Here is a 17,709-nt window from a genome sequence, read left to right as displayed (position 1 = left end):
TAAGATATATATTATTCGACGTCTTAATTACTCGACAAATGGTTGGTCAGAAAATAGCAAGAAGAAAAATAAATATTCTGGAGAAGTTTTATACAAGGAAGTGTGAGGGAAGAGATCTGAGGAAGATAAGCTAATTAGTTACTAAATTAGGCAACTAACTAATCAGACCTCGGTGATAGGGATCCTGAATCATTACCTCGACGGCTAATTTACAAGTTTTGAAGAGTGGACTTTATTATCAGACAAAGGACTGGATAATTGAGTATTATGTGGACGGGTAATGAGGCGACCAGATGGTTAGGATATTTGAATATAAAAATTGAGTACTAAAGATGAGAGGTAATTAACCTCACAAGCAGGTAGGAAACAGTAAGGTGTTTCATAGTTACGACATACAATGATCGCGTGTACACTGATACACACAGGAGAAACCCGAACACAGACTCGCACGCACGCATGCACGCACGCACGCGGTATAATTTCACTGAAAAGTTTTTGTTAAGCGACCCTCTCCCCATCTCACTTTATGTTATAGTCCTGTATATACCATCTATGTTTTTTATATTTTTCCAATAAACCGTTAATTATTATTATTATTATTATTATTATTATTATTATTATTATTATTATTATTATTATTATTATTATATTATTATTATTATCATAATATCCCAAAATTCGTATCTGTTAAGTTCATATAAAGTTCATCGACAGTTTACTTGATAAATTCATCTGATTAGCTGAGACCTTACCTACCGACCCTCACTGATAGCTTGGTCAACACCCAGTACACACGCTATGTCTCGGTGGGAAATAAATGACCATCACTTTTATCGGTCAAAGGGCAGCAGCTCTCACTGACCATAACACTTCCTACCGGCCACTGTACCAACCACTAAAATCGATTCACTTTTCTAGACGTCATCCTGAAATAAACAAACACATACAGCTGCACACAAGAGCTATAAAAACAAACAATATATTATAAACGCAATTTGGCCGAACTAGCAATTAGCGTTATGGACGTCTAGATAAAAAAAAGAGGAATTTCCCACCAAACAGAAAATGTCTTCCACGAACTCCCAAGACAGAATGATTAGCACTCCTGTACTGTTAATAGAGAAGACATTCCTTATACAGAAAACTACCGGCGAGTTGATATAGGATCTCTCTCTCTCTCTCTCTCTCTCTCTCTCTCTCTCTCTCTCTCTCTCTCCATACAGTGCATACGTGAGAGCATTTGTAAGGGTGTGCGTGTAAAAATGCTCTTGGTTCGCTGTGGCTTCCGAACACGATCCCAGCACAACAACACGGTGAATATAGTGGATGATGTTTAACAGTTTAGCCTGAAATATTGCCATAACATTTAACTCTAATAGAAAATTTATGCATTCACATCACGCGATATAATTTTGATATCCACAACAGTGGTCACGTCGGGCATATTACGGCAATGTAATTATGTATGTGACTTTTTTTTTACACGTTTAGCACGCGCGCGCACACACACACACACACACACACACACACACACAGATTTATATTATCTATAATACGTTTGCATTCTCTTAGCTAAAATTGTGCTGAATCATTCATCACACACAGCACATACACTATCAACACCACATTCACCATCCACACCACATTCACCATCCACGGTTTTAAGTTAGGTATGGCGGTTGTTTACTTAATTACTTACTTATTTTATTAAGGCGTTTACCTGGTTAATTACCTTTCAGTGAGGACGTCATTAGTAAGTTGTCTGTGTATCCAACAAGACGAGAGAAACGATATTTAAACTACTATTTTTACTTTATTTATTTATAGTTTTTTTTTTAAGTAAATCTGAAACACCAACTAATTAAAGTCTCTCTCTCTCTCTCTCTCTCTCTCTCTCTCTCTCTCTCTCTCATATTTTCCCTTCATTATCTTTTAGTCATCAATGTTTTTAGGAAGGTGCAAACATTTCCCCTCAAACCTGTAAGCAAATGTGTATCTTTCTTTTATATATGGGAGCTCAAGACTAATATTTGTACTAAACCTAGAATACTTGCTTAAAAGACCACCATTGTTGTTAGCATTGATTCATAAACCATCAACATCAACCAGCCGCCTCAACACACCTCCCCTTCCCTGCAATAATTCGTCTTTGGATTCCACAGACCCATTCCGTGATTCCCAGCGTACCTGTATACCTGGAAAATAGTTCCATTCCTCACTTCCCGGAATTTCAACGTGCCGTTCCCATTCCAGATATTCCCGGCCTATCATAATACCTTGAAAATGGCACCATCTCTCACCTTTCCCAGCATTCCAACGTGATAGTCCCATTCCATAATTCTTCCAGCGTACCTATATACCTACTGTTGTAAAATGGCACCATCTTTCACCTTCCCAGGATTCCAACGTGCCCTTCCTATCCCCCCATCATTCCTCAAGTACTCCTATTCCCCGGCCGATGACGATATCCCTTCATCACCTGCCACGGTTCCTTTACCCACTGTTTTCTTCTCTCGGTTACTGAACTTGGTCACACGGGGTCGCTTTGTTTTATATTTAGAAACATCTTGCCCCGTGTAAAAGACTCCTGGATGGGACGGTCAGCTCTCACGCAAGATTGTGATCAAATCTTTTCTGTGGCAGCAAGTTACGTAAGCAGTTTTTACTGGTGTAGAAGAGAGAGAGAGAGAGAGAGAGAGAGAGAGAGATAGAGTAAGAGAGGGAGAAAGGGCGAGACATAAAATTAAGGAACTATTTTCTGGATAAGTTTAAATGTGTGTTTTTTGAGTAATGTAGACGGGTAAGGCCATTGAGTATTCATGGAAACTAAACATGGATTTTTCCTTTCTTTACTCCTCTTTTTTTTTCAGTCCCTACTTGACATCATGTGCGCTGTTGTGGATTTTTAAAGTAACTAGTTTACCAATGTTAGTTAAAAACTCAAATCAACGCTCGGTGTTTTAACCCAGCAGCGCACACTTCGTTCACTGGTTCACATTTCAAGTTCTGATAAATTTTAATTGGTGTCATATTTCATCGAGACAGCTACGAACACCACGAAGTGTATACTTTTTTGTGTATTTATTTCTTATTGAAAATTAGTACCAAACATTATTATTTATCAAGATAACAGGAACTATTGTAATCTATCCATACTGAAGAGGGTGGTAATGCAGTTTTGGCGTATGTACTGTATATAAAATTATACTGTAATACGTTTAATATCTCCTTCCCCACCAAGCTCGGTAACACAGCTGTGCATTATTGTATAAAACACTCTGGTAGTGAATGATATAGTAGAGGTCGTCGTAGTACCAGATGGTGAGGCCGAGAGTGGCTTTGTGAATACTGTATCAAAGGACGTTAGTGTTTGTGGACGCCCAGGCAAGCTAGCTTTAGCAGGTCTGGATACACACGAGATGAATTTACGAGGTATGTATTACAGTACACGGAGCTGAGTATACAGAAGCTTAAGAGATGTTAGAATGTATATATTTTAGAACCTAATAAATGAAATCTGACATTACTGTAAACACTAAATCAGTGGTTCTCAACCTTGTTTGCCCCATGCACCCCTTTCACCATATGTCAGAATGTCATTCCCTCCTCCTTTCCAAGATTGTCTGCCTCAAAAAGTGCATTCCAAATAATATGCATATAATACTGAAAATCCTTTATTTTTTTCCATATTAGTATCAGTTCCCCCCCCCCCCTGAAAACCGGAGGGGGAAATTCCCCCCTGGTTGAGAACCCCTGCACTAAATGAACGACACACGAGGTAGTCACCGAGTTTGATATGATTACCGGAACTTTACATTGTTTCGGAGTCAAGTCAGCAGCTTACTTAATAAATTAGGAACCACAGAGAAACCGTATGTTAATTAATCAGGTGTAGCTATAGACAAACATTACATATTTGCACCCAAGACGAGGCTTAATTATTTAAGAGACTATTTTTTCCCTCACTCTAAACCTTTCTGGGAGATTAATGAAGGCGTATAAACTATTTTGTAAAGGTGTATTAGTATAGAACCTGAAGAGGGTTTCGTTTCACTAAGTCTAAAAATCATAGCGATAGTTTTTTCAAAGGTCGTTTATGAATAGGGGAAGACTCCAAAGGATAACCCGGTGAAAGAGGTGAATGAGGTAGAGCTGTTTCAAACCTCCAGGTAAAGATTAGATTACTCTCAGGTACTTCCCTTTATGACGGTTAATTACTGAGGAATAACTTAGCATCCTAAGACTTTTTTTTTTTTTAGTTCTGTCATTTATATAATAGGAGATCACAAGGAGAAGAGAAGATCTTTTCTGAAGTATAAAAGGAGGAGGGGGTGGAAGAGGAGGAGGGGTGGAAGAGGAGGAAGGAAGGAGGGGTGGAAGAGGAGGAGGGGGTGGAAGAGGAGGAGGGTGGAGGAGGAGGAAGAGAAGAGGAGGAGGGGGGAGAGGAGTGGGAGGAAGAAGAGGAGGAGCGGGAGGAAGAAGAGGAGGAACGGGAGGAAGAGCAGGAGGAGGAGGAGGAAAAGCGGGAGCAGCAGCAAGAGGAAGAGCAGAAGGAGGAAGAGCAGGAGGAGGATGATGATGTTTATGATTAATATAAGGAAGACTGGTAAAAGAAAGGACACGATAAAGATAGGTAACAAATACAAGACTCGTCATAAAGTAGACAATAACGTAGGTAAGGTTAATATAATGCTTCCATTGTATATGATAATACCTTCAGTAATTATTAAAATCTTTTGATGGATTATCCGGATAGTGATGTTTAAGTGAATGATGATTATCCGGATAGTGATGTTTAAGTGAATGATGATTATCCCGATAGTGATGTTTAAGTGAATGATGATTATCCCGATAGTGATGTTTAAGTGAATGATGATATCCCGGGACGAATTATCAATACAGTGGTGACTGAATGAAGTAGCCATGTGATAGTTACTTCAGGAGTGAACTATGTATAACGGAATAATAAGACAGTTGATAAAGAAATAAAAGAAATGAACAACATGAAAAGTTACAAAACAAGCAACTGGAACTTAAGTGAATAATTTAAGAAGTGTGACCGAGACGATTAACATCAGCTTACGGTATTACTGGTGATAAACGAGAGACTAATGTGTAATGGGCGAGGTAACAATTTATTATATAAAACTGGATTACCAAAATCTGATAAAATTCATGATGTAAAATTAATTGATTAATATAAGGGAGAATAATTTCGAAAGTAAACAAACGATTAATTTAGGAGTAGTGTTGTTGAGAAAGAACAAAAAAAAAAAAAATTGTTTTCGAATGTGAAAAGATAAAGAATATTAGTAGTAAGGTGTATATTATGTAAACTCGTATCATAACAAAGTTGGGACGTTTTCAGGGGCCAAGGAAATTTCCTGTCTGTCTGCCTCACCAAGTTAGTCAAAAGCTTGTAGGAGTGGCTTAATATCCTGCATTAGCTGAGAATTTATTTACATGTACCCAAGAAAAGTAGATGGTACGAGAGTGTGTTAAAGTGCTGAGGATATTGGTGATGATGGAGTTATCAAGAAGTAAACGAGGAGATATTGGCCCAACAAGTGCTCACGCTACCACACTTTTGCATTAGTCGTGTTGACTTAGTTTAGTTTGGGGTTCTTTAAGAGGTGGTTGCAAAGCTTAGGAGAAAGGAATTAGCTTGAGGAGAAGCACTCTAAAGTTAAGTATAACCATGGAAAGTTTGTCTTAATTTACCTCAATTTACTCAGATTGACTCACTTTAAGAGCATTAATCATTGGCTGGTCGAGTAAGCTGATTGAGCGAGACTTGACTTAGGGATTCTTCTCCTGGTAATGTTAAATTAGCGATTTTTTTATTTAGTCTGGAATGATTTAAGGATACTTGATTTAACGAGGGTTAATTCAGCAAATGTTTACTTACCGAGAATTAGGTTGAAGATGATTCACATAACGAGAATTGACTTAGCAAGAATGGGAACGGATGGTGTAGGTTTATTCAAGTTAAACTTTTAAGAAAAAATACTTGACTTGGTTGACATTAACGAACATTGACTCAGGAGGTTTGGCTTCACAGTAAATGCTGTTTGACCTAAGATGTAATGAATCGATTATATTTTGATTAAAATTATCATCATCGATGTCAAAGATACAAAGATCATCACAGACTTCCACATTGCCTTCCTGAATGTTATAGGATTCCAAAGATCTTACTCTGAGGGAAATTTATAATTATCTTATGGTACAACACGATCGACACTTAATATGAAGGACACAGGTAACGTTTCAATCAACAGAGGTGCCATCGTGTCTGAGGGACGGCGACCACGGTCATTATATTCTCACAGACTACAATATCATTATGTACTATGACTGTTAATATCGAATTTCGTCTTCATTAATATTTATTCAGTGTCAATTACTGTTGTATACAATGCCTTGCTGATTAACAATATGGTGCTCACTGTATGGTAATTAAAGGCTGATGCGTCGTTAAAAGGCCATTAAAGACACGTGTGTTAGTAAGTGCTAATTGATGGTATGACGTATTGTCTGATAGGGAACCTGGGCTAAGTATTATATTATTCACTGAACTTATGTACCTAATCTATTTTTCCTATTTAATAATAATAACAACCAATAATAACAACAATAACAAAAATAACGATAACGATAACGATAACGATAACAATAACAATAACAATAACAATAATAATAATAATAATAATAATAATAATAATAATAATAATAATGAGAATCAAAGCTACGGGCAGACGTGGAGGTAAACAGCACATAATATTATCATACTTATTGTCATTCCTGATTTAAGAGCCACGTAAGTAATGGAGCCAAGCAGGAGCCTCAGCAGCGGTGGGCCAGTGAAGGTCACCACTATGGGGGGGTATTCCTGTATTAGCTTTTAAATTCTGGTTCTGTATAATAGAAAAGACTTAACACATACACGAATATAATTATCACACACACACACACACACACACACACACACACACACACACACACACACACACACACACACGAAAATACATCGACAAATATACACATCAAAAACACTTTAACCTAACATGAATAAACTTAAAACTCACATACACGCATATACATGGAAGACATTAAGAAATACACAAACATACTCAAGAAATACATAGTAAAAAATGTCCCCGAAACAAAGACGTACAGATATAGATGTACTCATTAAGCACTCACTCAGATAAACAATCAACATATTCATACACTCATATATATATAAACATATACTAATACACACATTCGCATTTAATATATTGGCACATAATCATGCCTTCGAAACACACACACACACACACACACACACATTAAGGCCAGTACATTGTTTTCACGAAGAAGTAAATACAACTCGTATTATTTTCACGAAATGGAGCATAAAATTGTCGTGCTCACATTCTCGCTGAATTTTTCTGTTAGGTCTGCATTATATAATGGCGTGTCGGTGTGGAGCTGTAATGGAAAAAAAGGTTTCTTGTGTCACAAGGTTAAAGTATAGTTTAATGATGTCAGCGGCAGTTATACCAACCAATGAATAATTTAGTTATGTTTTAACACGAGTAGCGTCATGAACTATTCTCATTACCAGTTGGGTTTGTTCTCATATATATATATATATATATATATATATATATATATATATATATATATATATATATATATATATATATATATATATATATATATATATATATATATATATATATATATATAATTATTGACATATGAGAAAAAATATTAAATCGAAAAACAACATAAAACACGAAACTCGGTGATAAATTGGGGAGATTAGCATACGGCCTTGTTCCCTGGTATAGCTTGAATGCGTCCTCAAGTTGATTTACAAGACTGATTTACATACATTTAAATTCCCAAACTCAGCCCTAATGAGGAGGTCGATTAGCGACTAGAGGAAGGACAGGCTTCTTCTGATCACCTCCACACTAATATATATATATATATATATATATATATATATATATATATATATATATATATATATATATATATATATATATATATATATATATATATATATATATATATATATATATATATATATACACACTTTGTCATAAGAGCTAAACTACACACTAACAGCCATGAAATATTTTGACCCAATTTAGTAGAAGATAGTGCTATTGTACTAGTTACCTCAACAAAGATGATCTAGAAAAATGACAAATTATCCAGACCAGACAACGATTTATTCGCGCTTGATTGTTTTCGTGATCAAAGTCATCAGACATCCATGACCACAACCAGAAACACATTTATCAACCAGCAAATCGGGATGAATGATACCAAATGCCAGGCCAAGAAAATGAAACACAGCAAATCACTCGTAAAACATTTCGTTAAGAATTATTTACGACTCTCTTTTTATCAACACAACAAAATAACTATAACAAAACTGGATATTTTAATTGACAAACCACTAGACTATGATTTAATTTGGCTCAAGAAGTAATCGGAGTTCTCAGCCTTACATAATAAAATAAATATTCACCAACTTCCATTTTAGACTTCTGACTTACCACAAAAGTAATCATTTACAGTCATTAACATTCCTACTAACCTACCAGCACTACCACCACAACCCCCAAAACTACCCTAAATCACAGGTTTTTACCATTATCTACCTGCCACTATCTACCATAAAATACATCCATCTACCACCATAATTTACTATCTACCACCACCTTCACCACCCACCTTATTTCACACCCGCCCACCCACCATAATTTACACCCATCTACCGCCCACTAACATCTACCACTCAGGAGCCAGCACCTGGGTCTGACAGCTGCCGTCATCCACACATTCTCCAGGATGTTGACTGAGAGAGATCTGTTAATCGGCGCGTCACACTCCATGATGATCTGTTAATTCCGCGTCACGTTATGAAGACAGACGAGCAGTTCGGTGAAGCGCAAGGGACTAAACGTCTGCGTGCAGGATTACGCCTCCGCTGCGTACGAATATTGTATGGATGAGTACGCTGCGTTCCTGAGTCTGCGTTCAAGTTTATGTCGGAGCTGCGTAAGTAGATTATGTTAAATTTGAGTACCGATTTACGTCGGAATTCGGTGCGAATACGGATGAATAAGAAATGCACGGCCTATGAAACTATTTTCCCAAGTTAGGGCGATTTTGTTTAAATACCCATTAAAATAATGCTGCATAATAAACTGTTTTGATCAGATGACAGTACCCTCGAATGCTTTCCTGATGATATCCCCAGCCAGAATGAGGAGAGGCTCAGATCACCTATTGCCTGATCCAGTTCACCACTAGGAAAACGGGCGACGCACAGACTCGTACAAGACACACTAGTTCAGCTCAACGCCCGTCACACAGACCGGCACCGGACTCGTGAATTCTGAGGTAATCCATTAAAAGCAAAGAATAGTACTTACCATAATATGTATATATTAAAATTTTATTGGCATTATGTTTAAACAAAATCCGTTGACACTGAAATCAGCCATTCGTTCCTGAATTAATAGGCAGAAAAAATCCTCCGACAGGAGTAGTCAGTGGCCGCATCCTATACTGACGGATCTGTTCCTCCCGCTTAATATGTTAATTAACATTAAAGCTATGAAGGAAGAGTCCATCACGCTAATACATTTATATAAAATAATTCACTTTTAAATGAGGAACAATAATATATACGAAGTTTTGATGGATCGATTTATATTAAACAACAGCGGCGTCTTCGGTGTATTAAACCCGTCACGATGGAGAAACTGGTGACGTCATAATCAATTTATTCGGGTTTCCGTCCGTCTGTGTGTGTGTGTGTGTGTGTGTGTGTGTGTGTGCAGGATACATCTCAACCTGGATGACCGATTGCATTATGATATAGAAGTTGTTTACTTAATAGGAGATGAGAAAAACATGAGAAACCATAACTAATCTACCATAATTGAATAATATCAGTTTACCTATACATTTTTTTCGTACAAGTACAGTACACACAAACGCTCAAGCAAATAAAAACGTGAAAACACGCGCACACACACACACACACACACACACACACACACACACACACACACACACACACACACACACACACGCACGCACGCACGCAGAAAAATAGATGGACAAACTTCACTATAACTTGCCAAGTAGTTGAAGTGTTGGCAAATAAAGAAACTATTTAATTTTGGCGAGAGTAGGTCAAAGGTCAAGGTCTCAGCACTAGCGGTCAGAGTTCAGCACAATATGTCCTGATCTCTCATGAAGTAGAATTTACTAACTCCTGTCGGCTCCCTCAAACAGGTCGATCTGTACCCGTCTATGAGAACTTCCTACCCTATACATCTAACTAACCTTGTCAGCAGCTTAATTTAACAAACAAAAAACCAACACCAGCTTTTAAACTTGGTCTATATATTCACCTTAACCCCACACCTCCGCCAGAGCTGTTGTGTGTTGACGGTGAAAAGGTCTGAGTTCTGGAACATAGTGTTGTGTATGGTACCACCCGGTGAATGATGTCTCACTCGAGGGTAGTCTGGTTAACATGGTATTCTTGCGAGTATGTTTATATATGCTGCTCCAGAAGAACAGTATAACGTGTACTCTCTCTCTCTCTCTCTCTCTCTCTCTCTCTCTCTCTCTCTCTCTCTCTCAGCAACAGCAACTCTTTTTTTTGTATGTTAATGCCTCCTCCTCTGTCTTAATTCACATATATATATATATATATATATATATATATATATATATATATATATATATATATATATATATATATATATATATAAAATAGATACATAGCCTATGCATTCCAACCCTCCACACACACACACACACACACACACACGGACCAGCGGTAGGAACAGCATGCAGCAGGAACAACATACAACAGGGACAACATACAGTAGGAACAGCATGCAACAGGAACAGCATACAGCAGGAACAGCATACAGCAGGAACAGCATCCAGCCCTTTCCCCGTGTGTTACAGCTTCGCCCTCAATCGCCTTTATCTGCCTCCAGTGAATCCTCTTCCACATTTGGGCAACTTTTTACAACTTCTCCACCATTTTTTCGGCTCATCCTCCCCAAGTTTCACACTTTGTCAAGTCCCTCGTTTCTCAGCCGACCTCCAACCTTTTGTGGGGTGTTTTCAACGATACATAAATATAGCTTCTTTTTTACGTTTCCCTCTACCACACGGGCTTGTGTACGTGTGTGTGTGTGTGTGTGTGTGCTTCTATACCGATCTTTTTTTTTACTACCTTTGTATTAGCTTTATGACTTCTTATACCTGTTTCTCAGCATTAAATATTCCTACCCTGTGTCCTACTTATCACTGCTCGACAAACTATAATCTAAAGATATTTGCCTCTTCAAAACCAGTCCCTCATCTCCCAAACTAACCTCTCTAGTCAACTTATCTGTAAATTTTTTCATTTAATCTTTTCTACTGTTATTTCCATTATCGGCACACCAATGAAAACCAACCTACAATTCACTTTCCTTTTAATCCGAGCAACACACATCATTCTGTACGTGGTCCTTTCAATTAAACTTTATTATAGTTCGCCATTTGTTTTTTTCTTATTTCTCTCCATTCATCTAAAACACCAACTCTTTTGATAATATATTTACCATATTCTATAACCTAAATAAATAATACATTTTCCTTTTAGCCACAATGTACTTGCTAAGAATATCTTAAGTGTATTTCAGATTGTCAACTACAGTGCCCCTGAGAGGGTACACTGTCTAACTCAGTTAAAAAGATGTAAAACTTTTCAGCATTATGCGGGATGTCATGTACAACAGTGGTGGGTATTTCACCACAAGTATGTGCCTGGATGCATACTGATACAACTCTCCAGGTTTTACATGCAACATATTTCTTTGAATCTATACATATATTGTATCCCTGTATGTATACATGAATACATCGTTCCATCTATTTTCAAATATATCTTATCGAGTAATCCGTCTATGTGCGCGTGGTTCCTTGTGCATGCATGTGTGAATATAAAAAGGTTACGTCATTCACAGTCAGTCACATGTGCTTCCCAGAGAGACGATTTCTGATCACAGCACCACACGAGAGAAGGTCGCTGCTCCTCACTGCTACAGAGTTGCCACAATGCAAGAAATTCTACTCTTCACTGGTAGCACCATGCTCTATAACACCTCTGCTGGGTGCACGGTTCTTGCGGCGCCAAGCCCTCCCTCTAACTCAATACAAACACGACTTCTGACGTTCTTGCCTCAAATGTGATTTACTGAAAATAGATGTCTAAACATTTGCGTCAGTCTCCCTCTTGAACTGCGCGAGTTGCTTGAAGTTACAGCATCATTTATTGTGCATTTCCTCCTGACTCTACAACTTTCTTCCCATCCTATCTCTTACTTTTATTTCAAAGATTCTCTCACATATTTTCCGCCCGGGAGAATCGCTCGGGGAAACGTGAGGACAAATGGTTTTAAAACTTGCCCTATTGGGAACTTTTAGGGTATGTCAGTTTTGTCTGTACGGTATTCATTACTTACCCTGCCTCTGAAACTATCTTTGTATTACAACAAATTATATATATATATATATATATATATATATATATATATATATATATATATCATGTTTAACGTTTTAAGGGACTCTTCTGCTGCTTTCATTCTTCTCTTAACTTCACATTTTCTGGAGAACAATGGTATATTTGCCCCCTCGCTTTAAAATTTCCCTTTCTCGATAGAATATTATTTAATTGTTGAATGTTTTAATTATTTATTTGTTTATATGCTGTTCATATCTCGGCTCGGCATTCTTTTTCTTATTCGTCTCTTTCTTCACCCGCGACTACTCTCCACCGCCGACTGTCTTCCCAACGTTATTATGCGAGTGCAGTTTTTGTGGCAGCTTTTGCCACATCATAAATCCGCGATGTTTCCCCTTCCCTGCTCGCTGCTTACCATACCAGCTGCATTCATCACACTAGATTTAAAACGCCTCCCGAGTTCCTTACATCTTCTCTTGTGCATCAGGAGACTACCAACTTATGATCATGCATTGCTATTATTTCTCTTTCTCACTCCTCTTTCATGCTAATATTTTCTCATTCTTCTTTCATTCGGACATTATGAGGTTTTCTTGGTATTTACTACAACAAATGTACGTATTCTATATTCTCATGACCTCCATCAGTCCAGTATTGTATGGCGACCTCTCCCACTTACACTACCAAACTCTTTTGTATCAAGTCTTCGCTGTTCATTACCTCCATATTTCCCAAGACCACAGTCATAAATAGCACAAATAGAAACTAGTCTTTATAAAGCTAAATACTTCATCAACGAAATAAAACATTTTGCGAAACTAAACATTAGTGCAATAGAATCAAGATATCAACCCATAACGAAAGCATTATAATTTACCAAGTATTTTCACATCCCTGAATGCCTCACACGTTCACCTTCTTGAATAACTTGATTCGTAGATGAGATTCCCGTCTTCACCCCTCTTTCGACCAGGGCAATTCAGGACAAGTCCAGTTAATTATGAAAGAATATTTAACCTCTGCTTCCGAACTTTTGTGTCTGCGCGCGCCCGTGGGAGCCTGCTAGCACACGCCCGTAGGGACCTGCAAGCGCGCGCGCCAGTTTGTGTGTGTGTGTGTGTGTGTGTGTGTGTGTGTGTGTGTGTGTGTGTGTGTGTGTGTGTGTTATATCTATGAGACTTTCAAACACAGAATTTTACATTATTACAGTTCGTACTCAGAGTTATTTAATAAATAAAATTTGTTTCTGTTATGAAAATTTCAGTGTGAATACAGCGCACTGAAGGCACTCTACCCCCATACTCACCCCAACTCGAGTTTTTACTCACTCGTATCTGGGTTGACAGGGGGCCCCCGCTCATCATGTTTTGACCACGGACTGAAACCGGCGGGACCAGTGCTCTATACACGCAGTCACAAAGACAACAAATTTGGATGAGTTATGTCTACTGAATAGTTTTATATCGAATAAATTCTGATACAGTTAATCAAGACTAAGTTGGGGTGCAAGTGAACCAATGGAGGAACAGCTGCCCCCCTGATGGTGGGAGAACGGTGGACGGGGGAGTAATTAGGAATCAGCAGATATATATAAACCGGGCGTGGTAGAAATTGCCTTCAGGCAGAGAACAACTGAGACTAAAGTTGCAAAGGAATACAACTTGAGTTTGTGTTCTTGTTTGTAAAATTACAAAACTGTAGCATGAATGTGAGCAACAATATGAATGGTAAGTAAAATATAGACAAACTGGAATCAACAAAATATTTACACATAGATGTATTATATAAAAGCCAAAATACTTACAACACCTCTCACACAATTACAGTCATCCACTTATTTTTACTTTCAACGTAGCCTAAAATACTGTTTATCATCCATAACCATCAAAATAAAGTAGAAGTATAAGTCAAGAAGGAGGAAAAAGTTAGAGAAAAAAAGGGGAGGAGTCTACGAGAGGACATCCTGATATCATAGAAAAATGGGAAACATAGGTATTTGTAGGACCACTATAGGGGTCGCTGTGTGTGTGTGTGTGTGTGTGTGTGTGTAATAATAATAATAATGATAATAAACGGTTTATTAACAGAGTTGCAGCCGGTGGCTGAAAATATACAGACTTACATTTGATTTAGACATAATGATATAATATGCATTGAATACATTTACAGGGCTGTACAGTACATAAATCAGGAGTTGTTTATTATTTTAACAATAGATGGGATGGTGCTGTTCTTATATCTATCGGTGCGGGCTCTTATGGGCTGAATTTTGTTGTAGTGACGGACTGCGCGAGTTGGGTGGGGGGCTGCAGGTGGCAGGAGGTGGCGAGGGTGTGTGTGTGTGTGTGTGTGTGTGTGTGTGTAAACGATTTCCATAATCAGAATCAAAACTAGGAATGAAAATTGAGTACCTTGTGTATTTTTACCCAGGTGTACCGACACAAACATATATGTGCATGTTTTTATGTATACACATACACAACTCATAACATTCTTCGAGCATAACATACTTCTTTCAGAAATTTTGCAGGAAGGCTAAATATTTTTTTCAATTGTTACATAACTTTCTCCAAATTAAACAAACTTATTAGAAACATTAACTAATATTACATCAAAACGACTATTAATAAACCCCTTCATAAATCTTCGAGAGAACAATGACTAGTTAATGAAAAGTTGTCAGCATTAACTCAGAAGGTGTATATGCAGGACGTAAATAAATCTAAGATGTGTTGGGTAATGTGAGTGGTATGTGCTTGTGGCGCGTCAAGGAGACCGTGACGTTAGCGGGCCGGGAACAAGGTAGAATTAATTTCTTCTCTGTTCGTCAGTCAGGAAAGGTGTGCTTGGAGTGAGAGATAATAAAACAAATAAAAGAAAAATTACAGAAAAAATGATTAAATGAAAAGAAAAAATATAAAAGAAAAAAGGCAGCCATGGCAACAACATTTGACGGTTAAGAACCTGGACGCGGACTAACGGGGTGTTGGTAAATTAGACTTTTCTCAGAACTGATATTATGAAAAATAATCTATCTCTACCTCACTTTATCTACGACATAAAAATCTGTCAAAAGGGCATCTAAATTGTGCTTAGACTCAAGTTTTAACACGATGAGTATCACTTAATCGAATCACCTGCAAAATGTATATCAACGTATACGAAATCTAGACGACACAAATCCGGACTCCCAGCACACAACGATGTAATTCAACCACTTCAATCACTGCCGAGGTTAAATTTCGCGTGGGAGGCGTTAGGAAGGAAGAACAACTTGCTGAAATATGGTAAGGGTGAGAACGACCTTGGCAGAGAAACTAAAAAAAGTAAGAGAAGTTAAAAGACATTTGGTGGACGTGTTAAAGGTGTGAGCAGACAAGTGAAGGCGTGGATAGGAACATGGGAGAAGTGAGAGGAAGTGGGAGGTACGGGTGGAGACGTGGGAGGTACGGATGTAGGACGTGGGAGGTGTGGGTGGAGACGTGGGAGGCGACGGGTGGAGACGTGGGAGGCACGGGTGGAAACGTGGAGGCGCGGGGTGGGAACGTGGGAGGGTGGGAGGCGCGGGTGAGGACGTGGGAGGCGCGGGTGAGGACGTGGGAGGCGCGGGTGAGGACGTGGGAGGCGCAGGGTGAGGACGTGGGAGGCGCAGGTGAGAATGTAGGGAAGGCGTAGGAAGCCGTAGAATGCCTCAGATGGGGACCTAGCGCCAGGCAACAGACGAGGAACAGGGCCATGATGGATCACAGTCCTGGCCTCAACTGATCCCTGGGAAGTGACGCGAGTTAACGGCGACTGGCTAGAAAGTCTAATTTACCGCTACTCGTCTCTGTCAGGTGTCTAGGAAGCCACCCCTCCCTCATACTGGGAGGGGGGGGGCTGGAGAACCTGGAGAGGGAATGAGAAGCAGAGAGAGATAGTGGATGGTTGGGGAGAGCACTTGGAGGCTGGGGGAGACTGAGGGAAGATAAAGGAGGTGCTGGAGGGATAGAGAGGGAATGGGAAGCTTGTAAGGGGAATGAGAAGCAAAGAAAGATGGTGGATGGCTGTGGAAGCCACTAGAAAGTCGAGATGCTGGGTGGATAGGAAGGGAGTGAGAAGCTGTAAGAAGCAGTGGGGGGCTGAGGGAAGCAGGTGGTATGGTGGTGAGGGCTCAGTGAGAGGTGAAGGTAAGGAATAATGCTGAGGAAGTAAGGAATTTGAGGGTACACCAATCATGATGATGCCCAAGTAAATCAGGACAGAATAGCTACTTGATATACAGTGTATATCAAAGTAAAGCGATCGAGTTTTTCTCCTTACGCTTTTGACTGCACATATTTATATCCTAACATCCTCATTAATAGTCTATATTCTACGCCTCTCTTCCTCTCCTCCAATACTCTTGCACATCACCATTTCTTCTCCCACTTCATTAATGCTATTTGACATATACACCCCATGAACAACCTCTTTGTGTTTACTGCCCTATAGCTCCGATTTTCTCCAGGCAAGCTTTCTTCCCCTTTATATCCTCCCAGAGTCTTCCTCTTCGTCCGTGTCGTACCTCGCCCATCACAGCTGACAAAGATACGTCTTTATATCGACGAATAATGGAAGTCCGCTGTAGCTGGGCGGAGTTCCCAGGCAGAAAGCATCATGAAAGACGTCTCCACTTCTCAGCTGTCTCTCCTCATGACTCCCTTCGCATCTCCAGTAGCTGACGGAGGTGCTGACGGATGCAGGGGAGATTCTGCGGATACTGGTAATTCCCGAGACATTTTGAGAGACCCGGGTGTTCCAACGGGAGGGCGGTGGAGGGGTCCTGGATGGTTTTTGTGGTTCTGTGAGATTCTGCGAAGTCGCGAATTGAGTCCGAGAGATTCTAATGCATAAAACCTGGTTGCTAAGACCCTAATATATATATATATATATATATATATATATATATATATATATATATATATATATATATATATATATATATATATATATATATATATATATATATATATATATATATATATATATATATATATATACTGTATATATATATAATTTTTTTTTTTTTTTTTTTTTAGGGACGGGAGGGTAGGTGCCAAGAGATCATATGAGATTAAATAAAAATAATAGACTCAAGAGGATTCTGCAGTATTCGCAAAGATTCTCGACATGTT

Source organism: Homarus americanus, unplaced genomic scaffold, assembly GCF_018991925.1.
Source record: "Homarus americanus isolate GMGI-L3 unplaced genomic scaffold, GMGI_Hamer_2.0 scaffold40856, whole genome shotgun sequence".
Lineage (NCBI taxonomy): Eukaryota > Metazoa > Arthropoda > Malacostraca > Decapoda > Nephropidae > Homarus > Homarus americanus.
Note: the sequence above shows the minus strand (reverse complement) of the source record.